This window comes from Triticum urartu, chromosome 5A (assembly GCF_056163025.1).
Source record: "Triticum urartu cultivar PI428250 chromosome 5A, HENAU_Tu73, whole genome shotgun sequence".
Classification (NCBI taxonomy): Eukaryota; Viridiplantae; Streptophyta; class Magnoliopsida; order Poales; family Poaceae; genus Triticum; species Triticum urartu.
The window spans coordinates 47,210,243-47,217,909 of record NC_141877.1 but is presented as its reverse complement, the minus strand read 5'-3'; positions in this window follow the sequence as shown (position 1 = coordinate 47,217,909).

The following is a 7,667-nucleotide window of genomic DNA, read 5'->3' as shown; positions in this document are numbered from 1 at the left end:
TGTTAACAAACTCATTCCGAGTAACATGGAACCGGAGAATTTTCGAATAACACTAGGTTACCTCAACAGGGATATGCACATCCCCAACAATAAGAATATCATATTTCTTCTTGACAATAGGAAGAGGAAATTCAAAACCTCCAAAAATAATCAATGGAAATTTTCCAATAGAGTTTATACTATAAACTTGAGGTTGTTTCCTCGGAAAGTGTACCATATGTTCATTACTATTAACATGAAACGGGACATTGCCTTTGGTGCAATCAATAACAACCCTTGCAGTATTCAAAAAGGGTCTTCCAAGAATAATAGACATACTATCGTCCTCGGGAATATCAAGAATAACAAAGTCCGTTAAAATAGTAATGTTTGCAACCACAACAGGCACATCCTCACAAATACCGACAGGTATAGCAGTTGATTTGTCAGCCATTTGCAAAGATATTCAGTAGGTGTCAACTTATTCAAATCAAGTCTACGATATAAAGAGAGAGGCATAACACTAACACCGGCTCCAAGGTAACATAAAGCAGTTTTAACATAGTTTCTTTTAATGGAGCATGGTATAGTTGGTACTCCTGGATCTCCAAGTTTCTTTGGTATTCCACCCTTAAAAGTATAATTAGCAAGCATGGTCGAAATTTCAGCTTCCAGTATCTTTCTTTTATTAGTAAAAATATATTTCATGTACTTAGCATAAGGATTCATTTTAAGCATATCAGTCAAACGCATACGCAAGAAGATAGGTCTAATCATTTCACCAAAGCGCTCAAAATCCTCATCATCCTTTTTCTTGGATGGTTTAGGATGAAAAGGCATGGGTTTCTGAACCCATGGTTCTCTTTCCTTACCGTGCTTCCTAGCAACAAAGTCTCTCTTATCATAACGTTGATTCTTTGATTGTGGGTTATCAAGATCAACAACATGTTCAGTTTCTTCTTCATTGTCATTACTAGGTTGAGCATCAACATGAGCATCATTATTAACATTTTCACTAGGTTCATGCTCATTACCAGATTGTGTTTGAGCATCAGAAATAGAAATATCATTGGGATTCTCAGGTGTGTCATCAACAGGTTCACTAGAAGCATGCAAAGTCCTATCATTTTTCTTTTTCTTCCTTTTAGAAGGACTAGGTGCATCAATATTAGTTCTCTGAGAATCTTCCTCAATTCTCTTAGGATGGCCCTCGGGATACAAAGGTTCCTGAGTCATTTTACCACCTCTAGTCATAACTCTTACAACATTATCATTTTTCTTACTATTTAATTCATTGAGCAAATCATTCTGAGCTTTGAGTACTTGTTCTACCTGAGTGGTAACCATAGAAGCATGTTTACTAATAATTTTTATTTCACCTTTAACATTAGTCATATAATCACTCAAGTGTTCAATCATATAAGCATTATGTTTCAGTTGTCTACCAACATAAGCATTAAAATCTTCTTGCTTAACCATAAAGTTATCAAATCCATCCAAACATTGGCTAGCAAACTTAGTAGGAGCGATTTCAGCTTTATCATATCTATAGAGAGAATTTACCTTTACTACCTGTGTCGGGTTATCAAGACCATGTATTTCTTCAACAGGCGGCAAATTAAGACCATGTATTTCTTCAATAGGAGGTAAATTCTTAACATCTTCAGCTTTAATACCTTTTTCTTTCATAGATTTTTTTGCCTCTTGCATATCTTCAGGACTGAGAAATAGAACACCCATTTTCTTCGGAGTTGGCTTAGGAGTTGGTTCAGGAATTGGATCAGGAAGTGTCCAATTATTTTCATTCGTCAACATATTATTCAATAGAATTTTAGCTTCATCTGGTGTTCTTTCCCTGAAAACACAACCAGCACAACTATCTAGGTGGTCTCTGGAAGCATTGGTTAGTCCATTATAAAAGATATCAAGTATTTCATTCTTCTTAAGAGGATGATCAGGCAAAGCATTAAGTAATTGGATAAGCCTCCCCCAAGCTTGTGGGAGACTCTCTTCTTAAATTTGCACAAAATTATATATTTCCCTTAAAGCAGCTTGTTTCTTATGAGCAGGGAAATATTTAGCAGAGAAGTAATAAATCATATCCTGGGGACTACGCACACAACCGGGATCAAGAGAATTAAACCATATCTTAGCATCACCCTTTAATGAGAACAGAAATAATTTAAGGATATAATAATAGCGAGTTTTCTCATCATTAGTGAACAAGGTGGCTATGTCATTTAATTTAGTAAGATGTGCCACAACAATTTCAGATTCATAGCCATAGAAAGGATCAGATTCAACTGAAGTAATTATCTCAGGATCAACAAAGAAATCATAATCCTTATCAGTAACAAAGATAAGTGAAGTAGCATAAGCAGGATCATATTTCATTCTAGCATTCAAAGTTTTTTGTTTTAGCTTAGCTAAAAGCTTCTTAAGATCACTCCTATCATTGCAAGCAAGAAAAATCTCTAGCAGTTTCTTCATCCATAACATAGCCCTCAGGCACAACAGGTAATTCATATCTAGGGGGAGAATCTTCATCATCACTTTCATCAATATTATCAGTTTCAATAATTTCATTCTCTCTAGCCCTAGCAAGTTGTTCATCAAGAAATTCACCAAGTGGCAAAGTAGTGTCAAGCATATAAGTAGTTTCATCATAAGTATCATGCATAGTAGAAGTGGCATCATCAATAACATGCGACATATCAGAATTAATAGCAGAAGCAGGTTTAGGTGTGATACGTCTCCAATGTATCTATAATTTTTGATTGCTCCATGCTATTATATTATCTGTTTTGGATGTTAATGGGCTTTATTTTACACTTCTATATCATTTTTTAGATTAACCTATTAACCGGAGGCCCAGCTCAAATTGTTTTTTTGCCTATTTCAGTGTTTTTGCAGAAAAGGAATATCAAACGAAGTCCAAATGGAATGAAACTTCGGGAACGTGATTTTCTCAACAAACGTGATCCAGGAGACTTGGAGTGGGCATCAAGAAACAATCGAGGAGGCCATGAGGCAGGGGTCGCGCCTACCCCCCTGGGCGCACCCTCCACCCTCGTGGGCCCCTCGTTGCTCCACCGACCTACTTCTTCCTCCTATATATATCCACGTACCCCCAAACATCTAGGAGCACCATGAAAACCTAATTCCACCACCGCAACCTTCTATACCTGAGAGATCCCATCTTGGGGCCTTTTCCGGAGCTCTGCCGGAGGGGGCATTGATCACGGAGGGCCTCAACATCAACTCCATGGCCTCTCCGGTGATGTGTGAGTAGTTTACTTCAGACCTACGGGTCCATAGTTATTATCTAGATGGCTTCTTCTCTCTCTTTGGATCTCAATACAAAGTTCTCCTCGATCTTCTTGGAGATCTCTTCGATGTAATCTTCTTTTGCGGTGTGTTTGTCGAGATCCGATGAATTGTGGGTTTATGATCAAGTTTATCTATGAACAATATTTGAATCTCCTCTGAATTCTTTTATGTATGATTGGTTTATCTTTGCAAGTCTCTTAGAATTATCAGTTTGGTTTGGCCTACTAGATTGATCTTTCTTGCAATGGGAGAAGTGCTTAGCTTTGGGTTCAATCTTGCGGTGTCCTTTCCTAGTGACAGCAGGGGCAGCAAGGCACGTATTGTATTGTTGCCATCGAGGATAAAAAGATGGGGTTTATATCATATTGCATGATTTTATCCCTCTACATCATGTCATCTTACTTAAAGCATTACTCTATTCTTATGAACTTAATACTCTAGATGCATGATATATAGCGGTCGATGTGTGGAGTAATAGTAGTAGATGCAGAATCGTTTCGGTCTACTTGTCGCGGACGTGATGCCTATATACATGATCATACCTAGATATTCTCATAACTATGCTCAATTCTATCAATTGCTCGACAGTAATTCGTTTACCCACCGTAATACTTATACTCTTGAGAGAAGCCACTAGTGAAACCTATGGCTCCCGGGTCTATCTTCCATCATATTAATCTTCCAACACTTAGCAATTTCTATTGCTTTTATTTTACTTTGAATCTTTATTCCTCTTTATCATAAAAATACCAAAAATATTATCTTATCATATCTATCAGATCCCACTCTCGTAAGTGACCATGAAGGGATTGACAACCCCTTTATCGTGTTGGTGTGTGGGACACGAGCGTGATCTCCTACTGGATTGATACCTTGGTTCTCAAAAACTGAGGGAAATACTTACACTACTTTACTGCATCACCCTTTCCTCCTCAAGGGAAAACCAACGCAGTGCTCAAGAGGTAGCGCAGCGTCACGGGGCGGGCGCAGACGGCAGCGGTGCTGGGTGGGGACGATGGCGGCACGGTGCGGGTGGGTGGGTGGAGACGAGGGCGCATGGGTGGGGGAGACAGGGGCGGGAAGGAAGGTTGTGTCGCGCGGAGTGGGGACGACGATGTGGAGAGGGTGGCGGCGGCGGTTGGGAGATCGAGCGCTGTGTCAGGGTGCGAGAAACGAGTGGAGGAGAGGAGGGCCATCGAGCGAGTGGATAAGGGGTGGCCCTATGCCGACGGCGAATCCGTCGGCATAGGCTTGGTCCCGCCTGCCAGGGACAGGTTCGGCGAGTGGATAAGGGGGCATATGCCGACGACCAAGTCGTCGGCAGAGATAGGAGGCCTATGCCGCCGTCGGCATAGATAGCAACCACTTTTTTTAAAACAGTCCCACCTCGCCCAGAGACAAGCAATATGACCTGTTTAAATAGTTCACTAATCCATAAGCTCCGGTATTCATTAGACTTATGTGAAGAAAACGACAATTACGGTGAAACTTTCAGTGACCGGCCCGGTGCCCGGGCACTGAGGGTTTCACTGTGATGGTACGTTTTCCATGATGAATGCCGGAGTTTTTAATAAATTCAATTATTACATTTTTTTAGATTTCTAGTTTACCGTGTGTATGGGACGCGGTGCGACGCCCATGACACGGCGGCAGCGATGCCCGTAAGGGGGGCACACCCCGGAGCCGCGTGTCGAGTGCCTGCGCCTCTCACCATGCTTCCACAACTGACAACCCTAGGAGGGCCCACCGCAACACCTGGCGGCATTGCTACCCCCCCCCCAGGTACCCTGTCCCATCTAACCCTGACACAAACGACCGCCGGGTCTAGCCCTTTGACTTTCGTCGGATGGGGTTTGACTGGTGGAGCTTTCCACCAGTTGTCATAGCCCAGCCCATAGCTACACCCCCAACACGGTCCCGGCCCAACCCACCCCAAGATTCCCTCTGTGCAGCCCGACGTGGCCGTTTCACCCCTCCGGGACACGGCGGCAGCAGGGGCACACCCCGGAGCCGCGTACCGGCGGCGTCGGGTCTACACGGAGGGGATCTTGCTGTGGGTTTGGCCCAGATGTTGCTCCAAAGTGTTCCTATGGGCTGACCTAACACAACCGGGTGGAGAGGTCCATTGGTCAAATCCCGTCTGTGTAAAGTCAAAGGGCTAGATCTCGTGATCAAATGCTACAGGGTTAGGCGGGACGGGGGCCCTAGGGGGTAGCAATGCCACCGGAGCGTCGCATCGGGCCTTTGATACGTCTCTGTCGTATCTACTTTTCCAAACACTTTTGCGCTTGTTTTGGACTCTAACTTGCATGATTTGAATGGAACTAACCCGGACTCACGCTGTTTTCAGCAGAATTGCCATGGTGTTATTTATGTGCAGAAACAAAAGTTCTCGGAATGACCTGAAACTCCACGGAGATTATTTTTGGAAATAATAAAAAATAGAGAAAAGTATACTTTTCGTCCCTCAATTCTTTGCAGAGTCTAGATTTGGTCCTTCAACTTCAAAACCGGACAATTTGCATCCTTAACTTATGAAACCGGACAAGATTCATCCCTGGTCACGGTTTTGACCGGTTTTGGTCCTGTCCCACGCCGGTTTTGACCGTTCCGACTCAAATTTGCCTACCTTTCCTAGGTCCACGTAATGTTTTCAAATTCGGTTACTTTTTCCAAATACATGAACATTTTTAAAATTTGTGTACTTTTTTTAAATCTGTGTACTTTTCCCAAGTTCATGTACTTTTTCAAATATGCATATTTTTTAAAAGTTCATTTGGTTTTTTGAAGTTCATTTAATTTTTAAAAATTTATGTACCTTTTCATATTAGAATACATTTTTTGAAAGAGTTCATGAATTTTGAAAATTTTATGCGAACTTGAAAAAAGTACGTGGATATGGGCTTCTTTTACACAAAAATATGTGGATTTCAAAAATTATTTCAACTTGAAACAAGTACGTGAATTTCAAACAAAGTTCATGGATTATAAAAGGAACATGGATTTGAAAAAATGCGGACTTCGAAAAGCATGTGGATTTGAAATAAGTATGCGAATTTCAAAAACAGTTCATGGCTTTGAAAAATACTTGGATTTGATAAAATGACGCAAAATTGGGAGAAATACGGGGTTTTGGAAAAAGTACGTAAATGTTAACAAATCAAGGATTTGAAAAAAGTACGCGAATTTTAGAATAGTTCGCTGATTTGGAAAAAGTATGTTTATTTTTGAAGAAGTTCACTGATATGAAAAAATTACAGGAATATGAGTGAGCACCGGTCAAAACCGGGGTGAGTCAACACCAAAACCGGTCAAAACTGAGTCCAGGGACGAACCTTGTCCGGTTTCTGTAGTTGGGGGTGCAAGTTGTCCGGTTTTTAAGTTAAGGGACCAAATCTAGACTTCACCAAAAATTAAGGGATGAAAAGTGTACTTTTCTCTAAAAAATACTGGCAAAGAATCAAGGCCAGGGGGCCCACACCCTAGCCACGAGGGTGGGGGCACGCCCCCCTGCCTCGTGGGCCCCCTGGAGCTGCACCGACCTCAACTCCAACTCCATATATTCGTGTTCGGGGAGAAAAAAATAAAAGAGAAGGATTCATCGCGTTTTACGATACGGAGCCGCCGCCAAGCCCTAAACTCTCTTGGGAGGGCTGATCTGGAGTCCGTTCGGGGCTCCGAAGAGGGGAATCTGTCGCCATCGTCATCATCAACCATCCTCCATCACCAATTTCATGATGCTCACTGCCGTCACTACTAGGAAAAGGCCTACTAATGGCGCACCAGTTTTGCCTATGCGCCATTAGTATCACGCCACTAGTATTTATTACTAATGGTGCACCACTGGTGCGCCATTAGTATCTGGCATACTAATGGCGCACCACCTAGTGCGCCATTAGTATATAACACCATGCGCCATTAGTATGCCTCCCAGGGGCCATATTTAACCATGTGCTTTGGCACACGAATGGCGCACTGCGGATGGATGCGCCATTAGTATACTTGGCATACTAATGGCGCACTGTTTGGTGATGCGCCATTAGTATACTTTGGCATACTAATGGCGCACTGTGTAGTGATGCGCCATTAGTATGAATATTAGGTTTTATTTTTTTTTACTTTTCTGATTTTTGCGCAGGTTACAAAATATATTATTTGACAGAATATAGACAGTAGCACACAGCAACAACAGATTCATCGAATACAATAGAAGATTAGTCTCCGAATTCAAAAGACTGAACAAAGATAAAACATTACAAGTCTCGAGACCGCGAGTATCGAGTTTGTCTTCACATTACAAGTCGATATCGATCATCTAAACTACCATCACATAGAAGAGAGCTGCGGTCATCACGATG